The 15168-nt window shown below is 46.5% G+C and overlaps 1 protein-coding gene across 1 annotated transcript in view; it reads right to left on the bottom strand.

The window, feature by feature from the left end:
* The window catches only part of gli1 (GLI family zinc finger 1), a 66251-nt gene extending 51292 nt beyond the window's left edge, over positions 1-14959 (bottom strand). Inside the window, exon 1 of the mRNA XM_061832551.1 lies at positions 14592-14959. The gene's annotated coding sequence lies outside the window, so the exon portion shown is untranslated. The remainder of the gene's footprint in view (positions 1-14591) is intronic.
* Positions 14960-15168: the final 209 nt, after the last annotated feature.

Genomic DNA, 15168 nt, shown 5'->3' with positions numbered 1-15168 from the left:
AACATTTCGCAAAAATTTGCTTTGTTCATGCCGTGCCTCCTCCATCGTGGCGCAAACAAATCATGTGCTGGTGCGACCAAGCCAAAAGGGTGGTGGGGCCAGTGCTACTAGTGCACAAGTCCCAAGTTTTCTTGAGCCGTATGATGGGCAGTTTTTTTTTTTTTTTCAATGTCATTAGAAGTCAAATTAATATATGAGCCGATGCCAATGAAAGAACATTCCTATTTTGTGGGGGCTTGGCAGAGGTATGCCGTCTTGGTTTGGTTTAACCCGCCCCACCGACCGCTAACCCCTTACATTCCACAAGCACACTAGCTCTCCTCAGCGGCCGTCACACCTGCGTCCATCCAGTCACAACACGTAGGCCCGTATTCCTGCAGGACCGACCCGGGGGGAAGCTTAGTGTGTGGCCAGCGAGGCGGCCGCGGCCACCGGTTTAAAAACACGCAGCTGGTGTTTGCTCTCGACGTCAAATGTGCCTAAACTCGCATATTGAGCTGGTCGGCGTTGTGTCAGCGCATCCACCATATTGCATGTGTCGGGCAGGCCTGCCCTACAAACTACCGCAAATTAAAAACGGTGAATAGAACATTAATAACGTATATTTGAGGAACGGTAATAAAGTCAACATATCAGGCAGAATCCTCGTACCTCCTAAAGCACAGTTCAGGAAAAAAATTTTTTTTTAAAAATGGCCTGTTTTTGGCCGCACGGTGGATCAGCCTCACAGGTCTGGTCCCTGGTTTGATCCCGGCCCCGCCTGTGAGGAGTTTGCATGTTGCGTGGGTTTTCTCCAGGTGGGCACTCATCCCAAAAACATGCAACGTTAATTGGACTCTTTAAATTGCACCTAGGTGTGATTGTGAGTGCGGCTGTTTGTCTCTTATGTGCCCTGTTATTGGCTTGTGACCAGTTCAGGGTGTAGCCCGGCTCATGCCTGCTGGCAGCTGGGATTGTCTCCAGCACTCCCCGGGACCCGCGTGAGGATAAGCGGCGAAGAAAATGGATGGATGGATGGCTGGCCTGTTTTTGAGAAATTAACATTGCATCATCAAAGAAAGTTTTCAACACACTGGAGCGGCTGCACATTTAAAACAACATGCATCTCACTCTCACTGTCAAATGCTTCTACCCTTTCCAAAACATACCATGCTTAATATAAATAATCAATAATCAATAATTGGTAAAAAAAAAAAAAATAGCATAGCCACATGGGAAGTGATTGATTGAATGGATTTGACAAAATATGGACAAAACCGATTTCAGCCTGACGCCAGTGGTAACTATATACATGGTGTTTTTGAAATGTTTCCTCCTTATGCAAATGGGAGGTTTTCCATCAATTTTATTTGCCGCTTATCCTCGCAAGGGTCACGGGGAGTGCTGGAGCCTATGCTAGTTGTCATCAGGCAGGCGGGAGGCCACACCCTGAACTTGTTGCCAGCCAATCAAAGGGCACATGGAGACAAACAGCCGCACTCACAATCACACCAACGGGGCAATTTCGAGTGTTCAATTAATGTTGCATGTTTTTGGGATGTGGGGGGAAACCGGATTGCCCGAAGGAAACCCACGCAGGCACGGGGAAAACATGCAAACTCCACACAGGTGGGGCCGGGATCGAACCCGGGTCCTCAGAACTGTGAGGCCAACACTTTACCAGCTGTTCCACCGTTCCGCCTGCGAGATTTTCGTGAAATAAAAATAAAAAAAAAAATAGCTGGGAAAAATAACATTTCAAATGAAGCTTTTTATGGACCATAGCTTGAATTATGACATAAAAAATGTCAAGAAAGCCCGCTAGAACAGTCAAACTTTATCTGAGGTTTATTGAAGGCACTTTAAATGATGGCAGGTGTGTCCTGGCTTGCATTTATCTTGAGTTTGAAGTTGATCAGCTAATTCTGTCTTGAAGAGAGCCACAACCCCAGTTACGAGAGGGTGTGCACACTTATGCAACATCGTCCCCTTCCAATCCTTCTTTTTTTCCTTTCCAATTGAGGTGTACGGGTTAAAGGCCCAGTGACTGGAGGAAAGTTTCCAAGCCGAACTTGAACGAGCCCGCCTCACCAGTAGCTCCACATCCAATATGGCGGAGGTGTCGCCATACAATCGTGCACCAAAACAGGTGTGTTTTTCTTTTCTTCTCTTCTTTTTTTTTTCGTGTCTTCACAGATGTGCATGTTTTATGTCGTAGCGCGTGCAATCAAATGAAAAATCCTTCTTTCCTGGTGTGTTTGGCCAACAGGAAATGAGGGCCCTCCTCAGTGTAATTAATAGGCACAATTATGTAATCGGGGAGTGTCTGCGTTTTTCTGCAAACGGGACCAGATGTCCCCCCGCCACCACCACCGCACCGGCCTCCTCCCCTCCCCCCTCCTCACTCCAAAGGAACACTTTGCAGTGGGGGTCAGCGCCAGCGCCAGCGCCGGCCCCCACTCGGGCCTTTTTATTCCTTGTCTTGTAAATAAAGGCCACGTGCTTTACAAGCCTACCAATAACCGTAATACCGTCAGAGTCGATTAGCGACCAGACGCACGAGATGGAGGAAACGCCGGTGTGCCGTGTAACTTTTATGGAAATGCGGCATCGAAATTGCCATTTCGCGACAAATAATCACCGCAGTGAACTTAACAGCCTTTTCGGGCCTCTCCATACCACGTCGGCGATGACTGGTTCGATTTCTACGTTTTTAAAACAGAAATACTGACCGCGTTTTTGTGGACCGGACTTTGGTTTGAATAGTTTTGGACTGGTCTCATCTGTTTGTACTTTTTTGACATGATGAAGCACCCGCCGAAGATGTTCCCTCCCTTTCCCGTTAGCCCGATAGAACTCCCAGCCGGGAGCGAGCCAAATTTTTTTCCGTAAACAAATGATTTCAATTTCGACTTCCTCCGGCTAGTGCGTGCATTTGAGTCCATCTCTTTGTGCTGTTTGACAAGTCGGAGCGCCGAGTAAAGACATCCGTCGACTGCCGCGGTGATTTCCAGCTAGCTTGCCGCCAACCAGTGTTCACATCCATGTCGCTTGTGAGCAAACGGTAGCATGTTGACAAGAGTTGCGGCAGGTCTGGTCGGACTCTGAGTAAGGGTCCGCCCTCATTTTGTGAACAAAAGACTTTGGGTCTGACTGATTTGGATATTATGACACTCCCCTATCTGATTGTGCTGTGTGACAAAAATGGAAACTGTGTAAAAACGTAGACTGCTGTTAGCTTCTCGCTTGTTAGCCGCTGACTGTTAGCTTCCGCGTGCCTGTCACTTGTGCACAAAAGGTGGAGATTTGTTCGTCAGTCGTATGAATGGGTGTGCAGAATTTCGGTAGAGCTGTTATTTCATTTTATTTTGATGCTTCTACTTCCTGTTTTTGCTTTATTTATTTTTTTTCATTAGCGTGGTGGAGTCCAAGTTAGATTTGACCAACTTTTTGTCAACGAAATGACTTTGATGAGGACATTTTGTGACTGTTGCCCTGCATTTGAATCCATATCTGTGCTGTTTGACATGGGTAAAGATTTTACACTCCTAAATTAGCTTCTAGCTAGCTATCCCGGTTAGCCCCCATGTGCTTGTAACGTGTGATTCTTTCGTGTAGATGAATGAGTTGTTTTAGAACTACTAGTGGTTTTGTTAAGTAAAACAGAGAATATGTGCATCAATGAGAGGGGCGGTGGGGGAAGAGTGAAGCTCCAGGGAGAAGAGATGGCGGCGGTGGACGACTTCAAATACTTGGGGGGTCAACAATACGGAGCAACGGTGAGTGTGGAAAGGAAGTGAAGAAACGGGTCCAAGCGGCATGGAACAGTTGGCGGAACGTGTCTGGTGTTCCATGCGACAGAAGAATCTCCGCTAAGATGAAGGGAAAAGTTTATGAAACATTGCTGAGGCCGGCCGTGATCTACGGATTCGAGACGGTGGCTCTGAAGAAACGACAGCAAGCAGAACTGGAGATGTTGAGGTTCTCGCTAGGAGTGAGCAGGTTGGATAGGATTAGAAACGGGCTCCTTCGAGGGACGGCCAATGTTGGATGTTTTGGAGACGAGGTTCGATCGAGAGAGCAGACTTCGATGGTTTGGACATGTCCGTGAGGAAATCGGTAGGAGGATGGTAAGGATGGAGCTACCACGGAAGAGAACGAGAGGAAGACCAAAGACAAGGGGGATGGATGTTGTTCGGGAGGACACGAGGACAGTGGGTGTTAGAGAGGAGGATGCACGAGATGGGCTTTGAAGGAAAAAGATGACACGCTGTGGCGACTCATAACAAGACAAACCGAAAGGAAAAGAAGTAGTTTTATGTGAGTAGGTTTCAACTTTCTCTTTTCATTCTGATTGGCTTGATCGGGCGGCGAGATTGGAATCTTGCTTGCTCCTTGCACAATTCAAGTCGAGTGCCGTTATACGAAGGCTCCAAACCAAACAAAATCCAAGTCCTGAGCGCTTCTCTTCCCCCAAAGTACAAATTACTTGATCGAGGCGGTCAAACACTAACCGTGAAAGATATAATGAAGGGAGAAAGGTTGCGAACGTCGTGTGAAACAACTGGGGAAAAACATGTTTGGTCAACAAGCGGTCCAGAAAGCCAAGTTGCGCGGCAGTCAGGCGGGCCCGTTCGGGGCCAGGAACGCTTGACTTGGAAATGTGTTCCAGCGGGGGGGAGCAGCCAGGCCAGCAGTCGGCAACTTTCCCCCTGCTTTTTTGGCTCCCTTGTCTACCCTCCTTCCCTCCCTCCCTCCTTTCCTGCCTCCCTCTGCAGCCCACCCAAGAAGCGGCGGCGGCGGCCCATGGGCGTACACTGGAGCGGCTGCACATTTAAAACAACATGCATCTCACTCTCACTGTCAAATGCTTCTACCCTTTCCAAAACATACCACGCTTAATACAAATGGAAAGTTCTGTCTCATCTGGAGCCAATCGTGGTGTTTCTTTTTAACCTTTTTTTTTCAACGTAAAGAAAACGAAATCATCAAAACGATCAAGCGTCCGGAATCTGTCGAGTTGATCTGCTGCCGATCGGGGACTGACTTGGGCAAAGTCCAAGCCCTGGAATTCTCCCAAAATGCCAACTCAGACCAGGGTCGGCCCACTTCCTCGTTCCATTTCTCGCATGGGTTCTTGACTTTTGTCCACCAATTGGAACTGGTTCTGGGGCCAAGTTTTTTTCCAACATCTCAGGGGGCGCTACTGGGTTGTTGTTGTTCAGGACTGTGAAATAAATCCAGTACAAATTCCTGTTAAACTCTTGACAAGGATATTGCTCACACTGTTTACGCTGCCCACGCAAAAAATTGTCGATTATTTAGTAGAATTTCATGCTAAAAGTAATGCATATGAGGAATTGCTCAAAGAAGCGTTGTTTAAAAAAAAAAAAAAAAAACTTCCCATTTACCGTAATTTCTGGCATCCAGGCCACAACTTTTTTCACGCGCTTACAACCCTGCGGTTTACGCGGGGATGCGGCTAACGTGTGCATTTTTTTCTAGCAGCCGCAAGGGGGCACTCGAGGGGAAAAGGTAAGAATGAGACCGGTGGAATATATGTGCCGAGGAACTGACTTTTACCGGCCCTGTTAGCGCTGTGCTAGCGTGTTCCTGCTGTGTCACTGGCATGTCTCAGTGATATTTACCGGTAAGTTTTATTTTAACCAGCCCTGTTAGCGTTAGCACTAGCACGGCACTAGCTTTAGCCCGACGCTAGCTTTAGCACTGGCTTTAGTGCAGCACTCGCGTTAAACTCTTTCTGTGTACCGTCTTCGTAAATCTCTCGTTTCAATGTGGGTTCTTGCGGCTTTTACACAGCTGCGCCGTATGTATGTACCAAATGGTATTTCCTTTACAAATGTACTCGGCGAGGCTTGTAACCTGCTGCGCTCTGTAGGTCAGGAATTACGGTAATGGTCTAATTGCAAACACCACCTTTTCGGAAAATACTGTGATTTAGCGGTATTGTACGGTAGATAAATAAAAAATGATTGTGAAGCACATTGCTCACACTATTTATGAATAACATTGGAATTGCCGCTGAGGATGCTTTTTTTTTTTTGTACAATATCAACTAAATTCCTGCCTAGCGCTTTGGTTTGAGTGAATGAAATTCATATTGTAATCATTAGAAAGCATCGAACTGCAGCTTTAAAGTGAATCCTCATAATGATGACGAAAATTTGATGCCGTTATCCAGCCACATTTGATGGCAAAAAAAAAAAAAAATTAAATTTAGCATCAAATATTATGTATTAGTGTACCTGCTCCTCGTCAGGAAGGGCATCCGGCGTAAAAACTGTGCCAAACAAATACGAACGTTCGTCTGAGATGTCGCGCTGTGGCGACCCCTAACGGGACAAACCGAAAGAAACTTACTGACTAGTGTACCTGCTTCGGATCGGGGCTGATTTGGACAAATTCCAACAGGAGGAGTTTTGGACCTGAGGGAAAAACGCCAGCTTCCAACTGAAATATCCGACTTCCTCTGTAATTTTGCGCATGAGTCCTTGAGACATTTTCCTTCGTCCTGTTATAACAGACGTCCGGCCAATTACACGTAAGACGTCAACATCTCATTTCAGTGGTTCCCCTTCCACGAAGAGTCCCCCGAGTTTGATGCAAGTTTCCAAGAACATTGTTTAAAGCAGGGGTGTCAAACTCATTTTTCTCGCGGGCCACATTGTGGTTCCAGTTTCCCTTAGAGGGCCGTTATGACTGTGAACAAAATACAAATATTTAATCATCTCATCGTATTTACATCATCAATTTATCACCTACTTTTGGAATCGGAAATCAAGGGTAATGGCTGTTTCCAACCATTGTTGTTTGGTAACACAAAAAAAAAAATGCTTGCAATATCTCATGATAAACATTTATGATGCGTGACAATTTGAAATTTTTGGACAAATTTTTGCAAGAAATTGAAATTGACACTGTTAGATTTGGCTTCCTGGGCCACATAAAATCATGTGGTGGGCCGGATCTGGCCCCCGGGCCTCAAGTTTGACACCTGTGGTTTCAAGCATTCCCAGAATCCAATATAAACCCTAATTTACGTCAAACGGAAATCTGACGCACGGTCATCGGCCTTAACCGCCGAGAGCGTGGTAAATCGTTGACGCGTCATCTCAAGGTGTCAAGTTTTCTGCGGAATCATCCCGGCGCGTCCGTGACATTCCGCGCGGAGCCCCGAGGCCGCCGAAAGTCTGCCGAACGGGCCGTAAATCTGAGGCCGCTTGACCCGCGGCGGCGTATCGGTGACGGCGGTCGTAAGTCACGCGCGCCGAGACTTCCTGTCGTGGCATCGGATCTACTCGACGTGGCGCCGCCGAGGCACGCCGCTTGGCGGTTAGAGGAATAAAAGGACGGAGGAAATTAAGTTCGAACAATGAGTCATTAAGATTTCTATATTTCATCGCATAGATCAAAAGTAAAAAATGATTTGAAAAATTAAATGCAAAAAAAAAAAATCCACCTTGCTTGGAGGCCTATCAATTTTAGAAATAAATATAATAAAACATATGAACACAAATTCAAATATATTCACAATTCTTCAAAAAAGTGGCTTCACACTCTTTAGTGCCACTTCCTGTTGAAATTTACAAACAAAAACAAAGTGTATTTAAAACAACACGTCGCTTAGCCTTTAAGATTACGAAATTAATGCTAATGCTAAAAAGCATCTATGCTGCCATAGCCTTTGAGCAATGACTCGAATACAGTTCAGCAGAACATGTAGACAGACAACAGTACTCAGTCGTATTTTCTGTACTTATATTAATGCTGTACAGATGAACTGAGAGGAGTTGAGACGTCTCACTCAACTGCATCACTTTGTCTCATACAGTGGCCAAGTAGGCAAGGCAGGCGCATCGCAAAGAGCCGCTCGACGGCCGTTCATCTGAAGCACCGTGACAAAAACTCTCATTATTCTTCTCCATTTCAATTATAAAATTATGGAGTGCTTTTCCTCATCAAAATACGCCAGACATTTTTTTGTTGTTTACTCGGTGAAAGGCTGCAACCCATTAAGATTCCTTTGATGAAAACGGGAAAGGATGATGTGGATTAGGAGCGTTTGATGAATTTAACTTGTATCTCAAGGCACAGCTGTGGTAAAACATGAGGCCAGTCAAAAATGCGCGGGACATCGCCAATGTCGACTACTCACATGGTACTGTATACGTGTGTACTTCAAAAGAGGAGCATGGCGCGTCAACGTCGTTGTTGCGTGGGATCGATTCCCGCTCAGTGACGGTGTCGATATCTGCCCTGCGACTGACTGGCGACCACTTCATGGGCTAGTCCGCCTTTCGCCCGAACTTAGCTGGGATAGGCTCCGGCTTTCCCGCAACCCTTGTGAGGATAAGCGGCTTGGATAATGACACGACATGTTCGACAGCATTATTTTTTTCACACATTCGCTAATTAAATTCTTGTAACATGTATGGGCGGCACGAAGGAGCAAACCGTTAGGGTGCTGGCCTCACAGTTCTGAGGACCCCGGGTTCGAATCCCGGCCCCGCCTGTGTGGAGTTTGCATGTCCTCCTTGTGCCTGCGCGGGTTTCCTCCCATACCCCAAAACCATGCATTCATTGGAGACTCGAAATTGCCCCGAGGTGCGATTGTGAGTGCGGCTGTTTGTCTTGTTGTGCCCTGCGATTGGCTGGCGACCAGTTCAGGGTGTACCCCGCCTCCTTCCCGATGACAGTTTCAGCACTCCTGTGAGCCCGATGAGGATAAGCAGCTCAGAAAATGGATGGTGCCCCAACACGTCGGTCACGCGTCACAGCACGACTCGCTCTTTTGTCGTCGTCGTTGGGAAGCGGCTAATTTTTGGGGTGTAGAATTTCCCACTCGATCCTTGGGAAGCACGTTGCTCCGATTGAACCCAGAGAGAGAAATCCAGCCCGGAGGAAAGGAAGAAATAAACGCCGCTAGCTCTGCCAAGTCTGGCAAGTCTGAGGAGCGTGCCACCTGGATGCCGCTTCCAAATGCGTGCACTTGATGTACGGCAACCGCAGGCGCGCACCGGCAGCTAGCAAACGCCCGCGCGCATCAAGCATCGCCCGAGGCGCCCGCTTGAATAAAAGCAGCACATGTGCTGAATAAGATACGACATCTCGCGTGGGCTCCCGCCGCACACTTTGTCGTCCTAATTGTCGCTAACGTGCGCCGCAATTCCAGCGGTGAAGTGTCGACAACCCAGAGAGCCTTGAAAGGTAAATAACGCGACTGCGAAACGTATCTGCGCAATCCCGTAGTTAGCGTAATAGTTTGCACGTGTTCAACAATTATGTTCAAACATGTACTGGAATCTTGCCTTTCATATGCTACAGGTTTTTGTAAGATTTCATTTTTTTTTTCTTACTGATTTAACGCCACCTAACCCCCACCCACCCCCGCAGTTTTTGTAAACCTATTTGCAGTCATTTGCGGGGGTGTGCGCCCGTGCGCCATCGCGCTGGCAAATCTGCACAGTCGAGCACAAAAAATCTCGTGCGTAACATTTGCTCTGAGTAGAAATACATAGATATTGAAAGGCGTCGCTTATTTTGTGTAGTCTTGACCAATGTTCCCTCGAAGCTGCGCCACTGCGCAATTGTGCACTTGTCGCGCACTCTCGGCGCACATGAAAACCGATCCAGCGCAAAAAACACGGAAGCACACGGGAGCTTCTGCTCAGCCTACTTCTACTTCCTAGTTTACCAGACACCGCCCCCCTCTGCTCTTAAAGGGGTACAAACAGAACACACACACCGGTAACTTTATATCTGCGGGCATGACCGACCGAACCCGTGCATTTTTCAAATGTGAGCGACTGCGTTTGGGTGCCGTCGTTTTGAGCACAGTCGATAGCAAAGACGTTCACCTGCCCATGGGGTCGACCGCTCATTTCTTGGAAAATTTGTTACGAGTAGATATCGTAAGACGTCGCTTATTTTGTGTAGTCTTGATCAGTGTTCCCTCGAAGCTGCGCACACTCAGCGCAGATGAAAACCAATCCAGCGCAGTGAACCAAAGCCTGACTTTTGTCTTTTGTTTTTGTTAAAAACCACGGAAGCACACGGGAGCTTCTGCTCAGCCTACTTCTACTTCCTAGTTTACCCGACACCGCCCCCTCCGCTCTTAAAGGGGTACACTCATAATTACAAACAGAACACACACTCGCAACTTTATACGTGCGGGCATGACCGACCGCACCCGTGCATTTTTCAAATGTGAGCGACTGCGTTTGGTTGTCGTCGTTTTGAGCACAGCCCGTAGCAAATACGTTCACCTGCCCGTTCGGGTCGACCGCTCATTTCTTGGAATCGATCGGCCGCGCGGAGCATTTCATGCGCATTATTGAGTATTTTATTGGTCGGTCGTTGCCGGTTATGTACGAGGGGCTGAGAGCTCAACGTTGCTGTTGCTTCATTTAGCGCAATCGAAAGGCAATCATGTAAACGCAGAGAAATATGAACAAAAAGTTGCGATTTCAGCCGTGCTTTTGATATACAACAATGTCCCTTTTTGGCAACAGCATGAAATTCACAAGGTTCTGCTTTTGACCCGATTTTTACAGTTGGCTTAACTTCTCCGGCACCAGACAAGAACTGACCCCAAACTCCTTCTTTTCAAGGTCCAATAAGGTGACAACCACGTCTTGTATCGTCCGACCGAAAGGAACAGGAGACTTCGTGAGCTGCTCGGTTCGCCCCGGACGTCACTTCAAGTACGGTTTTTCTTTGCCTTTAATCCTGGACAAAAGTTTTTGGGGATTGTGCCGCAGCCTATTGCAAGGATCCCCATTCATAGTTTGCAACCTTCTGAAAATATTTAACAATTGTTGCCGCACCAAAACAAGGACATCAATAACGGCTCCCTGCATCTGTTGAGTACCCCGACGGTGATGTCATTTCCAAAACGACTAACAGAAAGAGGACAGCCTTAAACAAAAACAGTTTTTCCACGAACGGACAAAGAACTTTGCATTTTCTTTTTTTTTTTTTAGTGTGCTACATGAAAAACTGCCCGCTTGCTGCCTGCATGGTGCCGCCTACGAGGTGGTGACTTTGTTCCGAGCGCGGAGTGGCAACTCGAAGGCAGATGTCTCGGTCTCGTTCCATTTTGGCTTTACGTGGAACTGGTCTAAGGTGCAAAAAATAAAAAATAAAAGATTGTGGGCCGCTACCATAAAGAATGACACCAAATAAGAGGATCCTGTACTGTAAGTCTTTAAGTTCATTCAGTGAGTTCAGGTCGTCGGTTCCAGCGCCAAGCAACAACTTCTGGCGCTCCTTTAAGAAGTGGACACAAATTATGTGCACCCCTTTTTTTTTTTTGTGTACTTTTCTTGTTAGTATTTTTGTTCCGTGGGCAGCACAGTGGGTGACTGGTTGAAGCATCTGGCATACAGTTCTGAGGTCCAGGGTTCGAATCCAAGCACCACCTGTGTGAAGTTTGCACGTTCTCGCCGTGTCACCTGTGGGTACTCCCATATCCCAAAAACATGCAACATTCATTGGACACTCTAAATTGCCCCTAGGTGTGATTGTGAGTCCAAATGTTGTCTGTTTCCATGTGCCCTGTGATTGGCTGGCGACCAGTTCAGGGTGTAACCCACCTCCTGCCCGATGTTAGCTAGGAAAGGCTCCGGTACTCCCGCAACTCTTGTGAGGATAAGTGGCTCAGAGAATGGATGGATAATTTTGTATTTGGAACAGATTATCCATCCATTTTATTAGCCCCTTATCCTCACGAGGGTCGTGGGAGTGCCAGCTGTCAACAGGCAGGAGGCGGGGTACCCCCTGAACTGGTCGCCGGCCAATCGCAGGGCACATGGAGACAAACAGCCGCACTCACAATCACAACCCTAACCCTAACCCACGCAGCCATGGGGGGAACATGCAAACTCCACACAGGCGGGACCGGGATTGAACCCGGGACCTCAGAACTGTGAGGCCAACGCTTTCCACCGACTCCACCGTGCTGCTTTTGGAACAGATAAAGTGGATTTATTATTTCGTGCGGGAAATATTCATTTGGCTTTCCACTGATTTGGTTTCAGTCTGACTTTTTGGAACAAATTGATAACGGCGGTTCCACTGTTTAATGTATTCAGGAATGAATTTCAGAATTCGCTTAACATCGTCTGTGAATACGGAGGCGGGTGGGGGAGCTTTTCTAGCTTTTCTGTCGAGACGCAGGCAAGGCGGAAGGCAGCGAGCAAGCAAAGGCGGAGAGGAAAAACTGGAACGCGAATAAAAGTGAACTCGCGGGACATCCCGAGCATCGGCGTCACGGCCTCCCTCCTTCTGTCCCCCGCGTACTTCTTTGGACAGACAGACAGCGGCTATTAAAGCCCGATTGTTTCAGGTTCACGGGGTGTGAAAGGGCCTGATTGAGGGGCTGTGATCCCAGTGAGGGTGGTCTCACTCTCGCTCTCTCCCTCCCCCTCCTTGTTCTCTCGCTCTCTCCCTCTCTGGAAGGTGGGAGGAAGAAGCGCGTTCGGGGGCGTTCGGTATCGCAGGCCGTCACGTGACGCGTTTCGGGCCCAAAATGGAATCTGGACCAAAAAAAAAAAACCGCACCGCTTATTGCCGTCTGCCTCTGTCATGTGATGCCCCCCCCCCACCACCACCACCACTCTCCCCTCTTATCCGCACTTCACGATAACTTCCACACACACACGTGAGCCCTCCGATCGGCGCTCTGTATGCTGATAAGCGAACTTATCTCGGCATCTGATGAAAGCCGAGCGGCGGGCCTCGCTAATAGGAAGACGACCCTTTCCTGTGTGAGTGTTTTCCATTTGTTCAAGACAAGTTGCCTCTAAGGAGCCTTTTGGCCTTAACACACTTGATAAAAAAAAAAAAAAAAAAGCAGCCGTGAGTGTGTGTACGTGTGTGTTCACATGCGGCCAAAGGACAAGTGCACCCTCCATGCTGCGTCCCAAACGTACTCCCCCAAACTTGAAAGGGGGCAAGACCGAAAGCCAGCTCCAATTCATTTTTGGAGCGTAACTTATGACGTCGGTCAAAACAAAGCTCTGCCGCTTGGGTCTTTGTCATATTGCAAAAAAAAATAAAAAATTCTGTTAATAAATTAGTCATCGTCACTCCATTGAAGTTTTTTTTTTTTTTTTTTTTTCTGATCATCCACTTTTTATATAATATAGATGCCGGGTGAATCTTGCTGCTTTTCGCATTCATTTCTCAATATTGTGACATTCCTGTTCTTAATTTTATTCTCAACTGCTTCTAAATAGAATCGTTTATTACGCAACTATAGTTTTGAAGATATAAAACGCCTGTGACTCCAAATTACAACTGCGTTATTGTTTTGACATTTTCGTATTTTCAACAGGTAACGTGTTAAACGTGCATGGCTTTTTAAAAAAAAAAACATAAATTACAATGCATTTTGGCAATTTGTAAAAAAATTCACTGTTACATGTCAGTCAAGGGTAATAAAGCAGTAACTCACTTGAAACCCGAGTGCAAATTTTTGTTTTTCACTCTTTAGCATCGAGAGGATAACTGCAGTCGTATTATTGAAATACTTTTGCTTTGGCTTTTATGGAGAGTAAATTTTCATAAAATGTTGTCGTCCCTAATTGCCTTTGACATTCTGTATAAAAGCAGTAATAAATTTGAATGTCCCCCCCCCCACACAAACACACACACTTTTCATGTGTGGTGGGTTTCTCATTTAAGAAAAAAATGTATAAACATTTTAAAAAGTGGTACGTGTACATTGTGCTTAACTAGTTATTACACGCGTATGACTGAAGAAACTGGAAAAATGACATCACTGAAAAATTAATGCGAGGGGTCTTCCTGATTCTTCTTCACTTTGTTACCGTGCGATCTTTTCCAAGGCCGAGAGATTTTCGCAATGATTCATTCACCTTGTAATATTTTTTATTATTTTTACATAGAATTGTTGCAAGAATGCTTAAATCTAAATTAAAAAAAAAAAAAGATTTTGTGACTGATTAATTCAATTTCCATTCTTTGCTATGGGGGACTAAAATGGACGCTGTTTTTACTCTGAAAATGTGCACCTTGAATGCATCATCATAGTAATATGAATCTAAATCAAAGTTATCGCTGTTGTATGTATACACGCCATCCAGCCCATGCATACGTGTGTGTGTGTGTGTGTGTGTGTGTTGTGTGTGTGTGTGTGTGTGTGTGTGAGCACTTTCACACTAAAATAAGTAAATGCTCTATGAAATCCAGTGAGGGTCCTAATCTGGCCACAGATTAGATAAAAAAAAAACCACTTCAATTCAGATTAGGCCTCAACATAGAAGTCGTGCACATCTTCAGGCAGGAGTGTTGTTTTTAAAAGGGGGGGGGGTGGAGAAAAAAGAGGGGGAGGGAAGAGGAGGGGGGGGGCATTTGGGAATGATATTGGCACCTCAAGCATTTCAGGTTACAAGGAACAGCTGTCGGACACACACAGACAGGCGAACACTACAGTTGATGGACCCCCCCCCCCCTCCCAAAAATAAAATAATAATAATAATAAGTGCACCAAGTGAAGTCACTCATCACATGAAGAAGGGATGCCTATAAAGCAAATGAAAATAAAAAAAAAAAAGTCGCTTGCTTACCTCAGCCTGCATCAAAGTTCCCAAAGTCGCTGGAAGAGCTTCGCAAGTTCCACTTTTCTCTCCCTGCGCGCTCGGATGCGACAAGTCCGAATTGTTTCTCTCCCCTCACACACACACACACACGGCTGTTATCCTCTTTGTTTAAAACTTTGTCCGTCCTCCTTCTCTTTGGTTTCTTTCTTGTTTTGTTTTCTTTTTCTTTTAGGCCAACGTCGTCCCTCGGCTTCCCGAGTGGAAGCAGCAGCAGCAGCGTCGGCGGCGGCGGCCCATGTTCGGCAGCAACGAGGGAGTCCCGCAAGTTGCCTCGCTCGGCTCCTCCAAATGCGTAAATGCGCCCTCCCAACCAACCTCACCCCCCACCCTTTTTTTTTTTTTTACTCCCCTCCTTCTCTCTCCTTCCATGCCTCCACAGTCTGCGGACCACCCCGAAACAGGAAGTTCACTTTTTTTTTGTTTTTCTTGTAGAAAAAAAAAAGAAAAGGAACAAGTCAGACAAGACGATGCCGCATCTCTCTTCCAAGACCTTAGCAACGTTTTTTTTTTAACTTGTAAAAAAAAAAAGTGGCAACTTCTAAAT

The sequence above is a fragment of the Syngnathoides biaculeatus genome, chromosome 10 (genome assembly GCF_019802595.1).
Source record: "Syngnathoides biaculeatus isolate LvHL_M chromosome 10, ASM1980259v1, whole genome shotgun sequence".
NCBI lineage: Eukaryota > Metazoa > Chordata > Actinopteri > Syngnathiformes > Syngnathidae > Syngnathoides > Syngnathoides biaculeatus.
Note: the sequence above shows the minus strand (reverse complement) of the source record. Positions and strands in the feature narration are given on the sequence as shown.